Source organism: Bactrocera tryoni, chromosome 5 (genome assembly GCF_016617805.1).
Source record: "Bactrocera tryoni isolate S06 chromosome 5, CSIRO_BtryS06_freeze2, whole genome shotgun sequence".
NCBI lineage: Eukaryota > Metazoa > Arthropoda > Insecta > Diptera > Tephritidae > Bactrocera > Bactrocera tryoni.
In genome coordinates, this window is record NC_052503.1 from 37,009,484 (window position 1) to 37,036,219 (window position 26,736).

The following is a 26,736-nucleotide window of genomic DNA, read 5'->3' on the forward strand; positions in this document are numbered from 1 at the left end:
CAGTGACTGTTTGGGGATGTAACGGCGTCTCCAATAAAGGCTTGTGGATTATCACAACTACACATACTGGAAAATGTGTTAATTAATGTACCGATCATGTGAGGCTTCATTGGTAAACCAAATTTTCTTGATCAGGATCGTATGGCTATTTTGTATTGTGTTCACTTTCACCGAATGTGTACGGCGCTTTTGATGTTCGTTCGGCTACAATAGGTGCACGAGGAAGTGAATTTTCTGATCCAGAAAACCTACATCTTTCCACGCAAGGCCTTCCATAAAGTTGATGGGCACAACTCTCTTCCGTCTTCTAACAATTATAATTTTATATTTTGTCACCCGGGTATTCACTATTTTCAATCTCTTCCGTCTTCTAACAATTATAATTTTATATTTTGTCACCCGGGTATTCACCATCTCAACACCAATTATTGCCCTGGAACATTTGCACTAAGTTTAATTTAGATACATACATCAATTTGTGCTCAAAATATCGGATGCACAGACGAACAGTGTACCGGCAGACCGCTCATTTTAGTATAACATACATAACTCAATATCTATATTAATTAGTGTAAGGCATTTCAAACAACCATTATGTTGTACTCGTATTAAAATAAAAAATGTCATTGTTTAAGGCTAGCTAAAGTTCACTTTTGCGCAACAAAGTAAAGGAAAAAAAATAATACCAAAAATTTAGGGCTCTTGTTGTTTTAGATGAGTGTCAAAATGAAAACCAACAAATATTGGGTAAACGAAAAATTCAAAATAAACAGTTTGTGTTCCTTAAATATTGACGCTTGGTGCCGATTCAGTTTTGGTACCTCGCCCTCGTCCCCCTCGTAATTACTTCATTAGCATTAACAACTTTGTCAATTTGATTAATCACTGTCTAATGAACGTCACAAGTAATTAAATGTTATTTCACAGATTAAAGCCACAACTTGTTTGCCGAGACTTTGTCACCCAATTCCACAAATTTATGAACTTCTGCTATTTCGTAGAATGTACTCCTGTCTCCTCCTTTCGTCACAACTACGTCCTTATATTTGAGCTTGCATAATGTATTAATTTATTTACCTACAATTTCTCCGAAGCGACATTTCAGCAAACTGTTTGACACTTACATACGTAGTCAATCTGGCCGAGCTGAATGCCGTATAAATATTTACGAATCTGTTGAGCTATGTTATGTAATAAATAATATGAGCTCAAGTGTACACTGACATGGCGAAACTTACACCCTGAGTCGGTACAATATTATCAAAGCAACACTGTGGTTCAGTTAATTGTCATTAGTCATCACTATTATGTCGCAAGCACGTCCACTCGAATTTGAAATGTGTTTTAGATGAACTTTAATGGCTGAAGCAGTGCTGCGGCTAGCTCCTGATTCCTGCGGGAAAGGCAGGCTGGCTACATGTAACGTGTGATCCAAGTTAAAGTCCTTTCAGGAACCTTTTTTATTGATAGATCACGCGTGAGTCGAGTCAAGCTGTCATATTATTATTGTTCAGTATTGCTAGGTATTTCATCATGGAAAGACTTAAGCCTGAACAATGTTTACAAATAGTTTACGAGTAACTTTATTACGAAAATTCACGTTCTGTAAATAACGTTAACCATTCATAATTTAAAGTATTTTCGTGGCTTTGATTCTGGCAAGTTGAAAGAGTGTAAAATATTCGGCTGCACCCGCTCCTAGCCAGCTCCTAGCCATTTCTTACAAGTTTTAATCATTTTTAATTTAATTACGTCGAAATCTTTATATTCGTTAATTCTATTAATAATCTCTTGCATACTCTTATTACTTATGTCTAAATATTTTCCCATAAAAAAGCGCTCAAAGGCTTTCACAAATCTCCAGCAAGATGTTGTTTAATAATTATTAGATGTATTATTATTTCATAGTTTAATAACATATTCCGTTTAGAGCGCTACATATATCAGCGATTTTTCACGTTCCAAAGTAAATATGTGCTTAAAGTTGGCTTCAAGAGAAAATACAGTATTTATATAAAGTTGCCTTGATCCCTCAGCAGAAATATTTATTTATATGTGTCTCCTCGGTGTTTTGTTGTTGTTTTTGCAGTTTCTTTGCTGTAAGAATATGACGCTGGTCAACGTCTCTGCGGCTGCATATTTGTCTGTGAGTCTTTAGCGTTTTCAATTGCTGGGCAGCACCGTCAGTTTGGTTTACCGTCTCCCCTTTATGACTTGATAGTTTTTCCCCATTCCGCAAAGTTTGTCGCCACAGTCGTTCAATCGATATCCAAATGGTGCACGCAAGTAATATGTTGCATTAAAAACTTGCAGGTTCAACCACTTAAATATCAGCATGCTGGTGGTTTGGCAATTTAAGGCATGTACATTTACTTATATTTTACCTATTTAGTGTTAACATATAATACAAACATAGTCCCAATAACTTAAAACTAATAAGATCCAAGATCTGGTGAACAATTTTCCAATAAATTAAAGGTTAACTTAATTATCCAACTTAAACAAGCTCTTTTTTTCAACGAAGGGAAAAACTGTGCCCAAATCATTCTTATTTCCTCATGAGTACTATATACCGAAGATTTTTGGATATTTTTCGTTAAGTAAATAAATATCCGTACACAATGTTGAGGAAGTAATATATTAATACATAATTGCCTAATTGAAAAAGAGGACCTTAACGATTTTTCCGTGAAGATATTCTTTCATAAGCAATACGAAGTAAAAGCAATGCATAAAATGTGCCGAGCATTCATGCAACTGATTTACACATTGTGTATTGCTCATACGACATGGTGTACTATATGAATACTACAGTACAAAAATGATATAATACGACTAAAAACTGTTACATACCCTAAACTTATTCTTCAAAGTCAACATAATTCCATTTTTTGTGGAATTAAAATGACAGTAGCATTTTGAAATTAAAATTTTCAAATTAAGATAAAGGATTGTACACATACGTGAGAGTATGTAAGCCAGTTTATATCAGTAATTGAATAAAGAAGTTTAATTAATTATGTCGAATTGGCTGATGTGGTGAGGGTGGGAATGTGGCGTACCAATGTTGTGCACTAAGATGTGTGGAATGGTGTTGACGTGTAAAAGTGGGAAGGCTGATACTGATTTAGCCAGCAGGCAATCAATCATCTTAGCGATGCCAGCGCCAGTTTTTTTTTATATTTATTTAATACTAATTCATACTTATGCTGATAAAGTATTTGTTTTTTCGTTAATTCAATTTATAGGCAGGTGTAGCAGCTGCTAAATTAATATCCAAAGCACTGTTACTATATCCAAATATATTATAAAGATCAGACCACTATAGATTGATATAAAGATAACTTTAAAGAGGAAATGCCATAAGAATGCTCCAGTCAAGGATATTATGGTTTCAGTGCAACTGAACTTAATGTTTTTCATATTTTCATCCTATTATTCACGTCATTAGTTTTATATATTTCTTTAGTTCATCTATTAGTAATCACGAGGCTCCCGGCTAATCAAGTTATCATAGGAAATAATTCTAGTTTACGCCTGAATACACGCATAGCATCAAAGCAGAACATTTGTTTCACCGAACATTACAAAATTTTTGGATGTGATAATTTAACATTGGAGAAAGCTTTAATTAACTCTGTTGACCACGTGACGGCTGCAATACCAAAAATTAGAAATGTCAATACTATTAAACTACCCACTGTCCAGCAGTAACCAGATGGTTTGAACATTTTTCTGGAATATTTCTTGAATATTATATTAAAGAGGAGTCAAACCACGTCAAGTGTTTCATCGTTATGCAATGCGCTTATGCTTTTCTTGCGGCACAGATGTCGCGTGCTTACGAGCGCGCTGCACAACGATGGTTGTGGCATAAGTTTTAAAATTGGTAGGAATGTACAAAAAATTTTTTGCAGGTTATTAAAGGTGAATATATAATCTGTGTTGTGTCTCATACTTTTCAATTTTTTTTAGAGAGAACATATTAAGATAAGTATTTCAGTCTTGTTCATCAATATCATCTTCTCTGCTCTTCGAGGAAGAAACATACGCTATTAAACAATTCAAACCAGGCAAAGTCTCAGCTTGATTTTTGATCCCTGCAAAAGTCTTTATACTATGTGCAGTAATTGAACGCTTTTCTTTTTAAGCAATATGGAGCATAGAACAACTACCGAAGGAATTATTAGCAAGCGCCGTGGTGTTACAGCTATCATAGCAGCATGAAAAGCTCTCATCAATTTTCTTCTAAACCGAATACAGTCCCATCTTATAGAATTCAATCCTATCATATTGCCACACTCCGCGTAATACTGGAGCGAATCTCTGAATGCCAAACGAATACTCGTATCCATACTTATTCAGTAAAGCGAGAGACTTGCAAAGGAATCAAATTATGCTTGTCGAGTGTGCTGTCCTGAAAATTAATGAAGGTATAATCAAATACAAGTACACCTCCACTAAGAATTTGGTCCGTACTTCTACGATTCACTTCAATTTCGCCAAACCCATACAGCTCAACATACTGATCTTTTATATACATACTTTATAGGGTCTCCGACGCTTCTTTCTGGGTATTACAAACTTCGTGACAAACTTAACATACCCTGTTCAGGGTATAAAAATGTAAAAACTATCATCAATAGCTTACAGTTGCATATTTATACTCTCGCAACAAAGTTGCTAAGGAGAGTATTATAGTTTTGTTCACATAACGGTTGTTTGTAAGTCCTAAAACTAAAAGAGTCAGAAATAGGGTTATATATATCAAAGTGATCAGGGTGACGAGTAGAGTTGAAATCCGGATGTCTGGGAGGTGGGCGTGGTTATTATCCGATTTCTTCTATTTTTGAACTGTATATGGAAATGCTTGAAGGAAACGACTCTGTAGAGTTTGGTTGACATAGCTATAGTAGTTTCCGAGATATGTACAAAAAACTTAGTAGGGGGCGGGGCCACGCCCACTTTTCCAAAAAAATTGCGTCCAAATATGCCCCTCCCTAATGCGATCCTTTGTGCCAAATTTCACTTTAATATCTTTATTTATGGCTTAGTTATGACACTTTATAGGTTTTCGGTTTCCTCCATTTTGTGGGCGTGGCAGTGGGCCGATTTTGCCCATCTTCGAACTTAACCTTCTTATGAAGCCAAGGAATACGTGCACCAAGTTTCATCATGATATCTCAATTTTTACTCAAGTTACAGCTTGCACGGACGGACGGACAGACGGACGGACGGACAGACAGACATCCGGATTTCGACTCTACTCGTCACCCTGATATGTTTATATATAACCCTATGATTGGTATATATAACCCTATATCTGACTATTTTAGTTTTAGGACTTACAAGCAACCGTTATGTGAACAAAACTATAATACTCTCCTTCGCAACATTGTTGCGAGAGTATAAAAAAAGTGCGTTAACCGACAAACAAAAAACGTCAGAAACACTAAATTTTACGGAAGAAATTGCAGAAGGAAGCTGCCCCAGGCTTTTTTAAAAATTGAAAATGGGCGTGGCGTCGCCCACTTATGGACCAAAAACCATATCTCAGGAACTACTCTACCGATTTCAATGAAATTCGGTATGTAATATTATCTTAACACCCTGATGACATGTACGAAATATGGGTGAAATCGGTTAACAACCACGCCTTCTTCCAATATAACGCTATTTTGAATTCCATATGATGCCTTCTCTGTATAATACGAGTATATATACATAGTACATTAGGAAATGAAAATACAATTCAATACTCAAAGTACACAAATTGATCTAATCTAATTAATTTGACAGCAAAATAAAAAAATATGTAAATGACGGATAATGAAATCTCGATTATCACTTTATCATGCGAGAGTATAAAATGTTCGGTGACACCCGAACTTAGCCCTTCCTTACTTGTTTTATTTTATCAGACTGGGTCAAAAGGCGATTGCACTTGTACTTGTATTTACATTTTATTTATGCATAGCTATCCACTATCTCATTTCCAGTCTATGTATGTATATATGCATCAGTGATCTGCAGTGAATACTTGGCTTATGAATACACTCTCATATTCATGAATCACCCCCAATATTCACTCACACTTGCTCTCACTAAAAATATTATCTGCTCACAATCACATGGCTTGCTTGTGTAATAATGAGTGTGAATATGTCTCACAATCACTTATCGCTCACACTTGGCTTGGCTTGCTTCTCTGTATACAATTGTTTGAGCTATTCGTTGCTTACCATTAGATGAGTTGAAAGGCTCATGAATACATTCACTAATAAGTGGCTCATTGTTTATTCATGAATACATTCACAAATTCCGTGCCTATTCAAAATATATTTTATACCTACGCGGAGGGGTTTTAAAAGGAACGAAACGCGCGATTGTAGTGACGACAAAACTGAAACTTCTTTGTTTATTATCCTTTTATTGAATTATTTTCTTAAGATTTATCTTACATTCTAGAAATTGGAGAGCTTAGGTAGATGAGTCCCTGAAGTTTATACCTACGCGGAGGGGTTTTAAAAGGAACGAGTGAGTCTATTGACTTCGTAAAAACTACAAAACTGAAACTTCTTGGTTTCTTATCACAAATTCCATCTTCACCAATTACTTCAACATCAAATACGTCTTCACCTGCAAATGACCTGAACTTCTTTTTTTCCAAATATTTCAAACATGGGCGCGCAGGAACGTATCGAAGATGAGATAGATCGATATTTTACAGAAATAATACAATTTGATACTGACTTTGACGCAATTCAATGGTAGAAGCAACATAAAGCTAACTTTCCAAGCATATCAAAACTTGCACTTAAAATATTAACTTTACCTGCAAGTAGTGCGGCGTCTGAACGTGTATTTTCCTTGGCAGGCAATTTAATAACTGATAAAATAAATCGACTTGCACCTAAAACCGTAGATAAAATAATATTCCTGAATTCAATATTTAAGACTAACTAATATGGCAATAAGACCTTAGAAACTTAAAAAACAAAAATATACAATGATATTGAGCAGTAATTTTGTGCCAAACCTCAATCTTAATATATGTATATTTAGAAGCTATACTTATAATTTATACTTGTATCTTTGGAGTTGAATCTTATGTATGTACATAAATCTTGAAGTAAATTTTATGCTTATTATTTTTATTTTTTACCGAAATTAACTGAAGTTTGTTATTTAGTTTTTTGATAATAATTCATGTAATTTTTATACCATTAAACTGACGTAATTTTTATTTTTAATTTTAATTCAATTGAAAGGAACTGAATTATCATTTTATAAAATAAAATGTAATATTATAAGTGATAACATAATAATGTAGGTATGTATGTATATGTGATTTTTTTTAATAATAGAAAAAATTAACACAAAATTGAAAATCCAGTTTTTTATTTCATTATATCTAGTCATTATTAGAACCAGTTACAAAATCCTTGTTGTTATACAATAATATAATAGTAACTCTTACTAATTTCGTAATGGATTTCTTAGCCTTTGGTTCATAGCGTTACGGCTCAAGTGGCTCAAGTGGCTTGCGCACAATTGAGCTTCTTCGTATATTCACAAGTGTTTTGTATTCATGAATGTCAGAGAATCCTAAGCAAAGATTCATAAGTATTGTGAGCTCATAAGCAAACACTTGTGAATATATGCTTCATACAAGCTAAGCAGCTCACAAGCCAAAACTCTCTCTCTCATAATTGTAAGTGAGCAGTATTCACACTTATACTCATTCCGTAAATAATTTGCTTGCTTCATACTCAATTTTTCGCAAGTGGCTCAAAGTTGTGTTTAACTCATTCATTGCAGATCACTGATATGCATGTACGTTCTTGTTTCGGTAAATATCATCTCAGCGTAATGATGTTGACAAAAATTGTAGACACTTTTATTCATTTTGAAGACTCGACAATTGGTATGGAATATACTTATGTATGTATAAAAGAAAGTGGTTATAAAAGAAAGAAAGTTATATCTCAAGAACGGCTGAACCGACTTGACTGAAAATTGGTGGAAACGTAACTTAGAACCAAGGTAAGGACATAGAATACCTTTTATCCCTCTATGTTAAAATTTAATACATTTCATGAATACAAAAATTATATTTCAAATCGTAAGCATTTGTTCAAAATTCATGTTTGTAAGAATCATTTGAATATATGCGTACAATTTTAAACAGATTATTCCTCAAAAATAACACAATTGCTAAGTATTTGGAATAGTAGAAAGGAACTCCGTAATCAGTCGTTGAGTATTTATTATACCACGTGCATCCCTAAAGACTTTATGCCATAACCTTTGCAGCCGACTTTTTCGTCTTTCCACGCCTGAGAACCGGTTCACAATGTGCAGTCCACTAGAATGACTGTCGATTGGACTCTAGTGGGAAATGATGGAGCTATGTTTCTATTGGCACACACCGACGCAAAAGTTCGGTTTTATTACGATTAAAGAGCACTCAAACAAGATTCACCCCGAAATTCGAAAATCTTTATTTTAAGTATGTGTGTGCTAAAGGAAGTATAAGTCCGATTCAACCCATTTTTTATATACAGACATAGCATTATAACAGAAGCATTTTCCCTTAATTTCAGTTATATATATCACACATTGACCGACATTTTCGATCAAAAGTCAACTATAGGTACCGGGGCTTCAACAGTTTTTTTTATTAGATTTAAACAATTTTGGTTAAAAGGCGGCACACACTAAAGATATTTTTCGTGCAAAGTTTTATCCCGTTATATTAATTACTTCTTAATTTATATACTGGAAATTGAACGAATCAAGTGAAATTTAAAATTGTGCTACATGCGAAGTAGGCGTGTTTGTTGTCCGATTTCGTTCATTTAGCAATATGACATCAGAATGTAAAAAAATGCCACGTACTAAATTTTGTCGAAATCGGTTAATCGGGTGCCGAGATATGGGATTTCACCAAAAGGTGAGCGGCGCCACGCCTATTGTCCAATATTTATATCGGTTTCCATTGAGCTCTCTGATACCACCTCGGTGGTAAAATTTAATGTGTCTGGCGTATTTAATTATTGATTTATCGCGCTTTTAGTAATTTAAGGTACCATAATATGAGAAGTGAGCGGGGTTATCATCCAATTTCTTCCGATTTCGATATAACCCTATATCTATCTCGTTTAGTTTTTGGAGATGCGTACAACCGATAGGTGAACAGTGAAAGAACTTCACTCAATTTGAGATATATTGGTCATACATGACTGAGATATTGCTTCGCATTTTTTAAAATATATAGCTGCCATTCAAACCGAAAGATCAAAATCAAATTCTTGTGTGATGACTTCTTTACTTCTTACTTTAAATGGTTCCCAGGAAAGTCTGCTCATGAGAATGCCCCATAAAATTCGTATTTTTTTAGCTGTAAGGTTAAAGCAATATAACGTGAAAGTGGGTTTATTGATTATAGTCCTTTTAGAATATTAACTAGTCCTCACAATACTGCTTACTTCTGACTCGCAAATTACGGAACTACGTTAAAGCCACAGAAAGCGCGCACTTTTCACATAGATAAATTTGACAAAACCAAAGGAATTCGCTTTACAACATCTATAGAAGAATCTCTCACAAAAAATTTATTCAATGAAAGCGTTAGAATCTGGACACTTTTGGCGATATTTGTTTGTGAATTGACGCAGAAAATGTGATTGTGTGAAAGCAAAGTAAACTGTGAAATTGAACATAGTACATATTGTACGGTAAGGAATTGCCTATCCGAGATTGATAATATTTCCCATTTTGGTTATATTATACATAAGTATTCTGAAGATTTCTAAGTAATATGGTTACACTCGTATTAACGAAAATACACTGTTCTTAGTAGTATTCTGTATCTACAACCTATTTTTTCAATTTCAGAGTCACATTACATTAAATTAATTTTTAACCGTTTTAAACAACTAACTTTGTAAAATTAGTTCAATATTTTTATCCTTATTACCTCCTAGAGGTTAAGATGTGCCACAGGGTTATCAAAGTTGTGGTGTTGACAAATACAAAAGTGGAGAAATGGAGCAGCAATCCGCACAAGATCATTTTGTGTATGGTTATGTTCGTAACAGGAAGTCGACGGTATTTGTCCTGATTATCTAATTTTTGGCTTGGCAGCAAATTGTATTTAAAGATTTCTGAGCACCTGCTTGACGTGGGTTTTTAAAAATTTCGACAGTTTGTACTACAACATACTAAAGCAAGTCTTTAAGTGGCAAAGACATATGATAAAGGAGAAAAGGAGATGTACGGTGTGGTATAACCGGCCTTTTTATGCTCTCGCGTTTACAAGGATTAACTCTTGATTTAAATGGGTCAGTTTGTACGACAGCTATATGATGTAGTAGTCCGAAATTGACGGTTCCAATGAATGAGTAGCCTCTAGGGAGAAACAGATATATGCAGAATTTCAGAGCAATATCTTGGAAACTTAGGAACTAGCTCGCGTATATTCAGACAGACAGACCTGGTTGATAAACTCACCTTGGGATGTTGATCATTTATGTATGTTTTATAGAGTCTTTGATGTTTCCTTCTGTGTGTTACATTATTCCTCGATAAAATGAATGGATTACAGATTTTTCAGTTTCCGTATCTTATACGCGTATTTCATGGGTCATAGATATATGTATGTAGTAGTACATTATTATATGTTGTTCAGTATCCGGAATATTAATACTAAAAGCAACTTATTTTACTGAAATGAAGAATATGTGTATATATCAATCTCATGGAGCTATAATTATTAAAATGGATATACTGGGTGGAGTCATCGGTATATTTTTCTTCAAATATGATGCCGGTGAGAACGTAACCGTTATTGGCGACCATTATCGCGTATATCATCTTAAGGTACAAAATTAATAAAAATGGGACAATAAATCTTCAAGTCCCCGGAGGTCGAACATGTGGACTTGTGGACGCCTATATATATCGGTAAAATTCTGATGCATATTATTGATATTCAGAGGGAATATTTTCCTGACTTAGGCAGAGTTTAAATAGGAAATATGGAGCTTTTTCTGCGAGAATCCCTTCTTTTAGGACGTAAGCTGAAACAATGCAGAATGTAAATCAATTTGAGAAATAACGGATATCCTAATACACATACAATACGACAGCAGGTTAGGTAAGGTTAGGTAGATTATCCCTCAGCATGGCGGAGAATCACATTTAGAGTGCCATGTACAGTCCTTTGTGAAGCTAGACGAAAATACACCTATAAATTGGTATCAGCTGTCGTCAAACCTGCTTAGGCCTTTTATTTCTATTTTTAAAATTTCACATGGATGTCTAAAAATAAGAAATTTAAAGTGGTTTTCCGTAATCTGGCAAACGACTGACATTCAAAAAAGGAAATGTTGAGACAATTCCATCGAATTTTCTTCCAAACAGCTGAAACATGATATCACATGGAGAAAAGTTCAAACTTACCGCATGCTTATCTATCGGACTGAGACCCGTCACGCTACCAGTGAAGCACGAGAAGTCAACGTGGATCCTACACTTCACACTCGACAGTTATTGGATCTGAGGTACCTGTTCTAGCAATCTTATTCGGGTTACACTTTCTTTAAATACCGCCGCGACCAGGCATCCGAAGATGTCAATAAGATAGGGAATCTAGACATTTCTTCACTAATCTTGAGCGCACAGTGAACTCTGAAAGAGGCTTTGCTGCGAAGCAGTAGATCTACTGCTTCCTTTATGGCAACCTAGTCCGTTTGGAAGACGTTGCAGTAGTCAGAAACTCTAATACTGAAGTTGATGACAACTTTTTTGAAACAGTCCTCGTATGGAACCGATTAATACAATTTGCACGATAATGGCATATCATAACACGAAATCCTTCGGATTGCATAACTAAGTAAAAAAACACCTTTTATTTTCTGGAGAATTCGAAAAAATATCAAAAACTTTTCATAGTCGTCTTACCATCTGGCTGAATTCATGAAAGCGGTACCCAATTTCCAAGAATGTCTTTATTGAAACTCATTTTCTCCGAAATAATGAAAGTTGTGCCTAATGTTAAAATCAATTATCTAACTTTTTGGTTAGAGTAATGGCCATATCCTGGTTATATTGCAGAATGTGTGGTTGCTGAACGTTCAGATTACTTTAACTTTCAAAGCTTTGCAAACCTGTCTATGCATTTTATTGCGAGAGTATAAATTCATTAGACCTTACAAACCAATTACCATAAAAATCGTTTCATTCGCCACCTAGATAAACAATTGTTGCACTATATCGCGTTTTAATTTAAATTTTTTTATCATTTAACTTTTTTTTATAGAGTTACTGTTATTTCGGTACTTACCTCCTACATATTTGTAAAAAAGTTACAATTTTAAATCGACACATGCAGGAATAACAAACTTAATGCAAACTAAATGCTTAATCTGAAAGTGACCTACAACATGAACGTTGACCTTACACAGCAGCAGGTGTGACAAACTCGTTTCTTCTCCACACATAAAGCTATCCACATAAAATTATCGGAATAGAGGCATAAAATGTTGCGTTTGTATTCAAATATTTACCCGGTAGAATCGCACATGTTGCACAATGCATAAATATACTAATACTCGTCTACTTCGTTGGTGCTTACACTGCGTTAGTTAGATTCCTATGCATCTGGGTCCTGCACTTTACAACCACTTATGCAGTATGTATATACTTGGTCTTTATCAATATGCTGGGGCTAAGTGAGTCCCTATGAGTTAGGAGAGGGCACAATAGACCTAAGGTCGCGGTGCATTCCTCAATTACTTATCTATCTATGTATTATACTTATTTTTCATACAATATATTATGGAAGCAAATATACAAAATCCTATAAGGCCAAACGCGTCCGTAATATAAACGTGAGGAGGATAATATGTGTACAAGGTGCGTTCCAAAGTAAACAGTGGCAGGCAAAATCAATTTATTTTATTCGAAATAGTCTGGATCTGCCTCTATACAACTTTTTGCACGGTCCAAGAGCACGTCGAACGAGTGTTTCAGCTCGTTGCCCGGTATGGCCGCCAGTATGCCGGTGCAAGCCTTTTGAATGGCATCTACGTCTGCATAACGCTTTCCTTTCATGGGCAAATGAATTTTTCCGAAAAGGAAGAAGTCGCACGGTGCCATATCAGAATATCAGGTGAATAATTTTGACCATGAACAGACCAGACGTTTTCTAATAACTCGACATTGCTTTATTATTGTATTAACTAGTAATTTTTTAGAAGAATGCTTTTCAATGAGGCAACATTTTCATATTGCCAGCAAACCCTGAAAATTTATTTCCACAATAATGGTGCAATTCGAGCAACCAAGGCTCGGTTTCGAGCCACATTTACTCTAGTCAGCGTCTTTCGAGATATCGCACAATGCGCATGGACGACGCTATTACTGCCGTGCAACAGAATACCGAAGAAGACCCGAATAAGGCCATGCACCATCGTATACAACAATTTGTGGCTGTGTTAGTCCACTATATGGAAGATTTTGTGGAAGTATCTTGAAGCTAGCTTACAAAAACTTATTCATTAAAGAATTGAATCCGAACAACCACTCAAAAAAAATTCTCGCATTTGGAGCAGTTGTTACATCTTCAAAAGGTCACGGTTGACACTATGAGCAGAGGGAATCATTGATACATATTCCTTCAACAATTAAATCGACGATAAGGCTACAGCTCATGTGGAATGCTATAGAGCCACGATTAATGACTAGTTCAAAACTGAACTGGAGGATTTTGTTTGGACGATATTTTGGTTCCAACAGAAAAATTTTGGTCTCCGACGTGTCGTCAGAGTATTTTAATGCGGTTGGACTATTTTATGTTGGGTTATGTGAAGTCGCTTGTCTACAAAGTTAAGCCCGAGACAATAGACACCTTCGGAGAGCTCCTTTAGAGATTTATTATTGATCAACAATCCAATTGATAGAAAACATTCGAGCCAGTAATAGTATTTGCACAAAATCAGTTTTTAAACATATTGGAAAACCTCTATACTTTTAATAAAGCGAAATTATTGAACACTCTATTAAATTGCATTATTTCTTGTTTTAATCACATGCCAAAAAACAAGATTTTTTTAATCAGTAACACATTTTCGGATTACAAGCACCGGGAACCCCTTACCTTAAATAATATACTGCTGCCAATTATCAGGCTTAAACCTTTCTGGAGCGCTCTCGAACTCGATTAAGCTGTCTTAAAATCTAAATCTTATGTGCAGCTGTTTAGAGGTTGTACCAATTGTACTTGTACATTGAATTATTCTGTCAGAGAACTTTCAAATATTTCGAATGGAAATTTAGAATGTGTGATAGAGCGCACGGAGTTCCTTTACACGTGTTTCGTTATTTTTGAAAATACGACTCATTTTCAAATCAGTCTTTATGGCAACACCACAAGTGAATGCAAATTAATGAATAACTTATCTTAATAAATTTAATTTGTTAACAAATATTCTTAATAAAACTTAAAAATTATATAAATACTGATCGGTAGTAATTTAACAACTTTGATCATCTGGTATGATATGCTGGACCCTCTCGGTTTTCCTGAACTCGCTTCCATCATCCAATTTTTGTCGTTTGGCACAATTTTGTTTTTCATTGCCTTGCGATTTCATTGCTTTTCTTAAAGCTATAACTGCCTGTTTGATTTGCATTCTCTCTGCGGGGCTCATTTCTTTCCAAGCTAGCATATGTTTGACTTTCTTTTTCAAATAATTGCAAAATAACTGCTCCCGGTTGAGGGTAGCTAAATCTTCCAAGCCTCTATGTACATAGAGATGTTTTTTTGTTTCAGTGATGAGCGTATCGGTAACGTATAACTTTGATTGGGTCAGACTTAACTTTTGGGCAAATCCTTTGTCACGACTTCTCAATTTATTACGGTGTTCAAACAACATGTAGCTCAATGTTGGCGCCTGGTCAATGCCGATAACTTCGTTTGGTGAAAGTGGCAGCACTTTGTTTGAGAACATTTTTAGAACTTACTAAAATGAGGATAGCTAAAGTGCGGCAGATTCGCTCTGCAGTTGAGTTGTAAGCTGAATAATGTTTTTTAGCAACGGGTTTCAATATTTATGGAAAAATAGCGAAGGTCAGATCTTTCAGTTATTCAGATTTTCACAGGTAGACTCACACCGCAAGTTACTAAAATGTTAAGATAAACTCAGCGAGTGATAATGTCGGCAATCTATTTAAATCTTTACAAGTACATAATTTATACATAAATTATCGAAAAGCAACTTCTACACATTTAAAATTACTCATATTTATGATACGAGTTGAGGGAGTTTACTACCTGTACTTAGAAAAAAACTGAGGATTTCTTTGTTTTTGTGCGTTATTTATTTTTTTGCGTGTGCGTGCTGAAATCAGGTATGCCATTGCAATGTAAGAAATTCTAACGATCAAACAAACATTTCGACATTATTTTAATTTTTATAATAATGTGAGAAGAATCATAAGCCTACATTGTGCTACACGTTGTTTTTGCACTTTCGTATGCCTATCCACCGTACTATAGCTTCAGAATTTGTTATGTTATTGCTGCGTAGCACTAGTTATTTAACCGACAGGATAGTTTTCAAGAGACAGTGACCTGACGCTCTAAGCTCTTGCCATTCCATTCATGTTTTGTCTCTTATTTGAAACACAAGCACTATTCTTTTAAAAAAGAAACCCTATATATATTTACGTCTTATAGCCCACCAAGCACCATAATTGTTGGCGTTAATAAATCCGTGTCTTAAGTAAATTTATGTACTTTATGTGTATGTACATATGTACCCTCTGAAATAGTATTCAGCAGTCAGCCTACACTTTATAATTCATGCCAATCGCTTTTTAAATAACTCTACGGATTTTTTATATTATTCTAAATATGCGGAATTTATTAAAACTCCAATGCAGTAAAACTTCGCGCAGACAGGTAAAATTTTGTGCCGTCATCTCTCCTTTCGTAAATAAACATACGGTTTACCAATATATGCATATTCTCATGTAAATAGTACAATAAATAATATATTCCAATATCTAAAGTTCGGCTTAAATTATTTTACCTAAAAGCAAAACCCGACAATATTATTAATTTGAAGGAATATCAATATTTTAATACTGTGGTGAATTACAAGTGATCTTCATTGGTTGCGTCAGAGGCCAGATGGTGAACTTCTGCCAGCAAACACTCAGTCATGCTGTCTGACTGGTCATCACTTCAACTTCCATATGAAACTGTCCTTACTAACAAATGCTATGATATTTATGTAGTGTTTGAACTACCTAATGGGCGCACCCGCCAGTAAGCATATTCCTCAACATATTCTTTTTATACCTTTCATAATTCATATGTAATAATTTCAATAACACCTATAGCTTTCTTATCCTAAGAATTGTTAAATAACTGTAAAATAAACTCCAGAAAATTATCAATATTACTTCATAGATTAAAATAACTACTTACCTGCGGGCCGAACCTTTGCTACCCATTCGCATTAATTAATGGATTTATGATTCCGCCAAGTACCATAACCACAACTTGCATAATTTATAACTTTACCTGTAATTTCTGCGTAGAGAGATTTTGACGAACTACATATTTAACACTCAAACAGCTAATCTGGATGAGCCGGATAAGCAGGCGAAACATATTAGTATTTATACAATATCAACAAGGCCATACACCATTTGGTATGTGTGTACTTGAGTGTTTATTGCTAATACATATTTACAAATGTGTGGCATATTAATGGTTGTTATGATATATATGTATATTATAAGAGTACTATTCACGCTTTTCCTAAGTGGCTTGCTAAACATTAAAAGCAATTAATTTAAATGCCTTTATGGGTAGCCTAATTGTTCAATACTATAATTGTCCGACATGTTTGGGTGTTGTTTCCTTTTTAATTACTTTTTCACTTGATACTTCAAGCAAAGATGTTGAACGGGCTTGCTGTACTTATATAAATATACGCAAGTGTTTCCTTAATATTTTGCATATTTTTCAAATCACAATATTTACTCTCAAAATTAATTGTGGGCATCATACATGTAAGAACATGTGTATAATGTGGCAAGCCGTTCCTTGTAATTGAATTTAATTAAATTGCTTGAAGGAAGAGATTCAGTTTCTGAAAATGTTAAAAGATTGGCATACGAGTCGAACTTTAAAATTATCCACATTTTTACACTTGGAAGCTTGGAAGTGTGACAATATAATTTTGTAGTAGTATGTGTGCTAGCGGAAATGAAATGGCAAACCGTAATCTTTTTCTAAAATCATTATAATAATATTTATAAGCTAAATTGGTCCATAAAAGTAAGGTTTGCAACTGTCTCAATTATGGCGCCATCTACCAGAATGCATTATGAATTTAAATTGCTCATCAGCCAAATATTTTAGCAAAATTGGGCTATTCGCTAATTTATTATAATGTTCCGATAGCAAATATAACACATAACTCTAACAAAATTTCAAATCATTTCAGCGGTTTTTTCTTAAATGTCCTTTCACGCTTTATATTAGATAAAATTTAGTTATTACATGACTAAGAGAATAGTAACGGGAGGTGTGGGTAAAGAATAAATAAAAGGCACAACTATACATATTTTACCTAACCAAAAAAGCATTGTTGACACAAACACTTATTATGTAGATGTTAGAGCACTCGTAAAATTTACACATTACTGGCGTTGCCGCCCACCACATCTGCAGTAGATGTATGATACTTGTATAAGTGTTACATACATATTATCATATCATTATACATAGTTGGTTGGTATACTCTTAAGAATAAAGACGAATATAATGGAAAAGTAATGAGAAAGAAAGGCTGATTTCGACACTTATTTGTTTATCTGCACTCAACTCAGTCAGTGATTGTTTTCATAGTAGCTGTTGTCAAGTGAAAAAATTACGCCATTTATCTTATGTGGATGACATAAGATGACGTGGGGCAAAAGTACATAAAAAGTATAAGGATTATTTTTGAATTAGCTGAAAAATTGTTTTTTTTTATTTGGTTTTGTAGGAATTATATTTTTATTGCAAGCATTGTTCACCCTTAATTATTCCGTTGATAACACGTGCTGGGAATTATTTTGATAGCACCTAGGTTACCGAGACAGGAGGATAGCTTTCTTTATGCCCGCTTGGATATTTTTTCTAAGTACTGAAATATTTTTAATATCGCATGGTAAAAATAAAACACTCACAAGGAAAATCTTAGGTTCTAGTAAAAAAGTAAAATATTTTCGTGGGCCATCCAATATGTGCAGTACAAAACCAGCCAAAGTGGCGGAAATCATTATTTGGAAACACTAAAAAACAAGCAAAAAAGATATTGGTATCATGCCTTTAACTCTTATTTTTAACTGAAAGGATAATAATTTATTTAGGAGGTTCAAAGTTTCTGAGATTTTGGTTCAAGTTGAAATAAGGAATACATTGAAAATTTCTATTAGCATTTTTCAATTTTCAAATCGTGTCATGCGATGGGTATACTGAGTATGGATTTTCCATTAAATGTTCTATAAATTCGAAGGAACTTTTATCCATTTTCTCAAGTCAGCCGTTTAATGCCCAAGTGTAGTCGTAGTAAATAGCATTAAGGCAAAATGATGGAAATCAATGGTCCTAATTTTGAAAGAAATATAGTTTCATGGCGTACATAAAATATTTTTATATAAAACTAGCTGACCCTGCAGCCGCTGTTATGCGTGAAATTATATAAATGAAAAAAAAGTTGAAACTATATTGTGTCGAAAATTATTTATTTTCGATTTTTCTACATTTTTTTTTAATGTAGCGCAACTTAATAAACATAATTTTTTGATTTCTGTTCTGGTGCGCAAATATACAGAGAAGATGGGTTTCCAACTCGTCAACACGCCACATATATCTGGCCGTGTGAAAAACATAGCATTTCCCGATTTCCTTGTGTCCTGTTGATTGTCAACGCAAAGGCAATTTTTCCTGGTAATTGAATACGTTTGAACTGAAATGGCTGTCCCTTGTGTTCGATAACTGCGTCACAATCAGTCGGGTTCCATTACACAGTTTCGGCGCATGAAAATTGTGGAACATAATAATGACAGATCCAACTTTGAGACGCAAATGATGCTGGGGCATACCAAGCCTCTCCAAAGAAATTGGAAATTCCACTGGATAATTTACGGTTTCGTCTTCCTTGTCAAGACGATCGATCGATTTATATGAGCGCAAAGCTCCCGGAATTTGACTTTGAATCTTCCAGTTTAAGTCATAAACATCGGTATTTTTGGCAGCTAAAATTGCGCGTGCACTCAAGCAATTGTAGTTACGATAATTTGACCAATGTTCGGATCATCTTCCGTTGAAGCGAATTGACAAGAGGGAGGTGAAATTGATATCAAACCACTGGAAATATCAACCGAAATTTGCCCATTTCCAATTCTTAGCGAATACAATGTAAAATGTCATCGGCAATGTAATTTTTTCGTATCCCATAATTATCGCGAATTTGAAGGCTGATATGTCGAAATGATCTTCGCGAAAAGTATGCGAACTTTAGTGGCATGCGAAGTAACTATCGCATTGTCCTTCGTCTGTTTCCAGTGATTATCATGTTCCAGCAAACGCAACTGCTGGCATGCTTCTCAAAAAGTTGCACACATTGTACCATTCACAATACGCAATGACTTAAATGAAGTTGAACCGCGAGACGCACAACAGTCGGAAAACTTTCATGAATTGCAAAAGTAAACATCTTACAAAGCGCTTTATTGCGGTTCACATATTGACCCATTTCATACTGCTGATCTCATATCGTTCAAGGCCAATAACCGCTATGTTGCTTTCTTTGGTGACGCACTTGCAAACGTATTTGATCGATTTCACCAATCTGCAATATTCAAAATTGACATGAGTTTTAATGTGAATTAGACAAAAGTGCCGAATATGGTACGATCCATGTGTTGTCAACTTTGATGTGTTGTTAACGTCGATATTCACGCCTCTAAATGCTAAATGTTCTGCCATTGTCGTCTGGTGAGCGACGCCGATACAGTGAATATCCATCATTTCCCATTTCCGTTTCTGAAAGAAAAACACATGAGTAGTGTTTCGTGCATTTATTGTCAAACATACAAACCAAAGTGGGATTGTAAGGTTCGCAAGGTCCATGAATCATATTGGTTTTCACCACTTCGTATAATTCTGGATCTATCTCTGAATCAGGAATTTCCGCAGAAATGATTTCATCAATTTGATCTGGTGTAATCACTATCCGCATCCAAAGAAGAATGTGTGCGTACCCAACAGAATACATTCAGCATCTAACAGCACCATATATACCATAGGTTGCTTCAAGATAAAGACCATCAAACATCGCAGCTATTGTTTAAAAAGTCGTGCTGTGATATCGTCACGATCGCTAGCTGATTGACCGCGATCCATTATTCCGCACTTATGTCATCGCATTTTGGGAGTACTTCTTGCCTTTCTTTGGGCTGCCATACGTTGATGGCAAAAAGAACGCCGACCAATATTAGCGCCACCTCTTCGTGGCTTCGTAACAAATTTCAATCTGTAATTGATCACTATGTGTGAAACACACAGAAAGTTTTCACTGAATAATTTTCAATAATTTTTCCTTTGGATAGCCGGAATTAAAAAGCAAGCGACCGCAATTATACAATTCAAATAATTTACAAATCAAAATATTGAAAAACAAAACAAACTAAAATTGAAAAAAATGTGTATGGAAAATGTTACTTTTTGGAATTGTCCAATTTTCCGACTTCTTCTCATTAAAAGTATAAGGTATTTTGTTTCTAAACCTTTCCTGATCCACAACAAACAATCTTTCATTTTCAAGATTGGTTCAGCCGTTCTCTTAGTGTTACTAACAAATAAACATTCATATTTATTGTAACGTTTGTATGGGGAAAAGGAAAGGGCTGTTTTTAGGGGTTTTCCGGAAACTGTTCGATTTTTTCTCGCCGTAGAAACCATCTTTGAACTTCAACAAACATTTAAGAAAAAGAATTCGGCCAAATTGGTCCAGGCGTTATTGAGTTATGCGCGTACATACACATTTTGACGATTCATTTTTATTTACATACATAAGTACATAGATTATTCTAGCACCTGCAATTTTGGAGTAGGGTAACCTCGGTAAAGAATGGCCTACCAATTTCGTGGCTTAACGGAAGAAGATCCTTTGAGTGCTTTATAAAAAGGAGTGTGCTGAAAGGCAGTCCATCAACAACCATAGCTTAAAATTTAAAATAAATGTGTGAATTTATAAATATGTATTGCTGTTTCAGTTTTCCTCAGTACACTTCAAGATGTTGACTACTCCCTTAGTACACCATGTCGTATGAGCTACGCAAAATTTATAAGGCATGAACTACGCCTTTGTTCACTTATACCAGAGTGAACGTAAAAAGAAGCAAAATCTTCAAAATTGTATTTTGAATGGGTCAGTTCCGTTGGGAAGAGTTTTTTTTCATGTATAAATCTGTTGCTTCTAGCCCTTATTCCTCACTGGGGTTTGTATGCCTTATTTCTTCCGAGAATCCCAATAAGTTTTTCAAAATAAGATTTATTTCCTAAAGTCGATGTCGATGTTCGTACTTGTTCGACAAGGCGGAAAATTCTTTTATTTCTATACCTCGGGTTACGAGACATATAACTTCCTGAAGGGCATTCAGTGTCACAATTTTTCTTGAAATAATCGAATCTCCAAACTTTTCTTACAATAATTTGGTTAATGTACGTGCGGTTTAGCACGTAGCCCCGTCTTGTTGGAAGTAGATATTGTCAAGATCAACTTCTTCCAATTGCGGCCATAAAAAGTTGGTTATCATCGATCTGTACCTTCAAAAGAAGTACGGACCGATGATTTTCTTAGACCAAAAGCCACACCAAACTGTCAATTTAGGTAAATCTAATGGTTGTCCATGAATAATTTTTCTACTTTCTTTGCGCCAGAATCAACAGTTTTGTATATTTACCACTCAAATGAAAGTAAGCCTGATCGGAGAAGATGATTTTCTTAAAACAATCGTTAGCGTTTTAATTTTGTAAGTAAATATTTATGGCAAAGTACAAAGTGTTGTAATAAAACTTAGTGAGTTTATGACCTATAACATACATAAAGAAAAAAATACCATATTTGCAATTCATTCGCGCTTTCGTCGAATATAGAATGTTCACAAATTGGCCTTTCTTTACTTACTTTCGCTTTCAATTTCCAAGAAAATTAAACAATGTCAGTAATTTTGTTTTTCGCACTTTACACGTATAATTCGATGTAAATTTTACAATTTTATTGTCCAATTAAAAACTTTATATGCGTGTGTAGCTTTCACTTTTTAAAGTTGTAAATTTCATAAATTTTTATCAGTAATCACTTGTTGTATTCTTAAGTTAATTAATATTTTCATTACTTTATTTAAAGTTTATTCAATAGCGTTGGACCGTAAAAAAAACACTCAACGGTATTCATAAATTTCCAGAGAAATGAATTTTAATAATTATTCGTGAGGAAATTAAATGCTTTGAATAATTACACTGATTATTTAATTTGTTCGATGTCATAAGCTTTGCGCTTTCATGTCTTAACCTGACATAATAATATTTTGTAAATTTCCAGTTGTAAGTATTCCTCATGGAACACCGCAATAAAGTGATAAACTTCGCTCAGTCACAGTACTTTTGCCGTAAACAAATCGCTCACCGTTGGCGACTTGTCACCGAACAGTAAATGCGTACTTCAAGTGGACCTGAAGTGAAAATCCCGTTCCTTCATGCATACACGTGTTTCTATCCAGTTTTGCTTTCTTTTGAATTATTGTACTGGCTGCTGAAGCACCTCAGTGGCCCCCTCAAACCTCATCTGTACGAGTGAGTCTGTAGAGTTCTCAATTGCTTGCAAATAGCGTCAGTTTGTCTTGCTGCCTCCTGATATGACTTGAAGGTTTTTTCGCCTTTCGCAAACTTTGACGCTCCAAATGTCGTCGCACTTGGATATGAGTGTAATCAGCTCACATGTGAGGACCTGTAATAAATAAACAAAAATGTAAAGAAATACAAAATTAGTTATTTTACAATTTTCTAAAGCGGATATAGAACCACTAAATAATAAAGAACCACTCAAACGGCTTCACTTGGAATGTTACTCAACCTACCATCAATCGACAATTGCAGTGGAAAGCTCAGCAAAGGAAATCAGCTGCATGATTGGCGGCGTGAGGCGAATTTTCCACAATAACTTTCGAGCTTAGCTCGATAGGCAGGGGGTCGGTGGATAACATACTATAGATCACATACATAGCTGCAGAAGAAGCAGCGAAGTATGCAAAAGAAAGACACTGCTATGCCAATTTCCTGCACTATCTAAAAGTCGACCGAAATCGCTTATATATGTATATGTATAGTGTCTTCGTAGTTCATAGGGCTTGACGAAGTATTAAAATTAATTACCAAGTCGCTCTTAAAGTTCGTGACGTTCAAAAACCGATTAAAAATTAATTTAAAATTTTTTCCCAATGACCGTATTGAAAAACAAATAAGACAAATTTTAATCTCAAACACGTAATTGAGAATTAGAAAGCTAGTTTGTTTTAGATTAAACAGTTTTTCTCGTACATTCAGCGCAAAAAATAATATTTTAAATTTAAATCTCAAGCATCTTAGATTGAAGCTTGCTTTTTGTTTTTTTGAGAAAAGCTTTTCGTAAAAGAAAACATGCACGTTTTCGAGCTGGACTTTCGGATAATTCCAAACAAACTAAGTACGTGCGACACTATTTATCTAAAGTCAAATATTTATCATGCAGTATCCCACTTAAGAATATCCGTTGGAGAATTATGAGGCAAATGACGACCTTGACCTTACAAATATACAGATTTTCACGATTTTATCGCTCGTAAATATGTGCCAGAGTATGTATGTGGCGCTCCCACGTATGGAGAGGAACTGTAATGTACGTGTAAACAACCACATAAATCGAGTGGGCGCCAGCTGTGTGACTCAGCCGCGCAAAGGTCTGATACTCTGACTTTAGTTAAAATTTACAGCGCCACAAAATTGCCTCGTGTAGGCGCAGGGTCAGTTCAGGGATACTTATGCTCATAAATATTCGCGATTTTACCAAAATAGTTTTGCAAATTTGAAGTAATTGCTTCTGCACAACAAAAACGAAAATAGAAACACAGTACTGCGTCATAGCTATACATAATTTTCCGACTTCGCTTTTACTTATAAATAACTACGACTTATTGGTGGACAACCCAGAAAGTTTTCCAGCCTGTTTGGCGCCACAAAAACCAAATTTTGGGCTGTTACTGATCGCCAATGAGTCAATAGACGCGACTTGTCTTAGAAAAATACGTTCTGCAAGGTTCATTGATATTTTATGAAAGTTAAGCACTATTTTTGATAAAAGGTCAGCCATAGGCAATCCGATATATATATCCAGTATCTTTGGTTGATAAGTCATGGTAAAATTTCGACCATTATGTACTAAGTTCCCTTCTGACCCTGACGGTTTTATTTGTCTACTTTAAAGTGAAGAGATAGATGGAATACAAACTTTTATTATTTTCACACTGTAGCCAATAGCCGTGTTAAATTAATTCTACGTACCGAATTTGGTTGAAATTGGTAGAGTAGTTTGTGTGATATATAATTTCACCCAAAAATTAATGATTCCAAGCTCATAGTGAGTTATTTCGCATATAGTAGTTTTTAACATAAACGTTACGCGGGGAGTAGGCCCGATATTGTCCGGATTTACTCACGTGTGGTTGTAAATCCCACCGAGATATGCGATTAATATATAGTCTGATATGCATTCCAATATTCGTTATTATTAAATCGCCTAGCCTTCTTAAAAGTCCTACGAGAGTACCGTCAAATGTTCTTTAGTTTTCCATTCATCCAAGGTTTGTCTGTGGTGGAATCCGCCCTTCGAAGAGGGCATGTTGTTTCAAAGGAACCGATGACATTTCCTACAGCTAAGTTTATATCTGGCACGGAACTTAAGGTGCTGGTACGGAGAGTGTACTTATAGAGCGACCCAGTTCGGTTACATATTAGTTCCGTTCGGTTTTGGATCTATTCCTGGTCATCGGTTGCTTTAAGCATTCGACATTTACTTTGAAGTCAATGTACCTATGTATGCTCTAAACATACTTGCCAATCCGATACTAGGCCTAACGCATTTTTATTACATATGGTTAGGTCTAAGACTTCTCTTCTACGCATATTTATGAAGGTGGGTATGTTACCTACATATTTTAGTATGTCCTATTATGACTAGACCACAAACAACTATTAGATGAATAGTGATATCAGGACTGTCAGGTTGACGCCTTGTCCAAAATTCTTGAGTCCAATCATATCTCAAATCATCTCACATATATAACTCTAAATGTATACTGCCGCAAGTAACCTCATAGCCCAGGAAACCCTTACTATTTTAATGACAAGACATAAAATAAAGTGACATCACAATCCATATGTGTATGACATGAATGTATACAAATGGTAATGAAACTTAAATCTAAACTAAAATATCTATATACATGCATATGTATGTATTTGCTCACACATTAGAAAAAACCTTGAATCGAATTTGTTGGCCTTTCTAAAAGTCATGTGATTAACCCACAATAACCAGGGGACTGCGCAAATGTGGTTTTGGTATTGTCAAATGTGCCGTTAACATTTCAACGCTAGATCCATTTCGCATTGTGATCTTAAAAACAATGCAAATCATGAGAACAAATTGATGGTTGTCAAGTCTAAGGGCTTCAGGGTGAATGCATGTCGAATTTAAGTGAGCCAAAACCAACCCTTTCGATTGTGGCGAATAAGTATTCATTACACATGTAAACACATATAAAAAATTCTGATTCAAAGTCTTATCTAAGAACCGCTTAACCTGAAAAAAATTTATGTTTCGAAATAGAACCATAAGTTTTCATTGCCAACAAAAATATTCCACTCAACTATCGACTGACTTTGTTGGCGCTTCACACATCAAAACCATATTTTCAAGCTAATTGAACATAGAATATGGACTAGGAGATGCGGTGCTAAAAAATATAGTACATACGTGTATAAATATGTTCGCTCGGAGTTGTGGTCACGTGTTTTTGTATACTCTTTTCTTATGGTTTAACTCTATAAAACAATCTTTCTTGAATAGTTTCCAAGCGTTAAACTGGATTAGTTGATCGAAAAACCGGAATAGCTTTTCTTTTGATGTCATTTTGCTCAATCATTGCTTTGCTATAACATAAAGTCAATTGAATTTAGTTCCTAGAATTTGATTCATCATTCAGCTGGTACTTGTAACAATTCAGTACTTGGAATTCATTCGCCAAGTCACCTGTATAAGCAAGTTAATTAACAAGTTTTACAATCTTACGTATATGTACTTTACGGTGTCCGTTATTTCTAAAGTTGATTTTTTCCGCATTCATAAAAGTGTTATACATTTTATGTTGCTCATACGACGTGGTGTACCGTGTGAATGGCCAATACATGGAATAGTAATTTCAATTGCGTATAATTTTGAATGGAATGTTTTTATGGAACAAAATATTAAAACCGTTTTCATAAAGTGGAAATCATTTTCTTCAAAATTGTAGAGTTACTCACTTATTGAAATATATCAGAAAATCATATGTTATATACATGGG

General features: G+C 34.8%; 1 long non-coding RNA gene across 1 annotated transcript; it reads right to left on the bottom strand.

Annotated features, from left to right (window-relative positions):
* Positions 1–22,525: 22,525 nt before the first annotated feature.
* Positions 22,526–26,650, bottom strand: LOC120778571. Its single transcript, XR_005705570.1, has 2 exons — positions 25,639–26,650; positions 22,526–23,084 (listed from the first exon to the last, which is right to left on the bottom strand). It is a non-coding gene; the product is annotated as an uncharacterized LOC120778571 (long non-coding RNA).
* Positions 26,651–26,736: the final 86 nt, after the last annotated feature.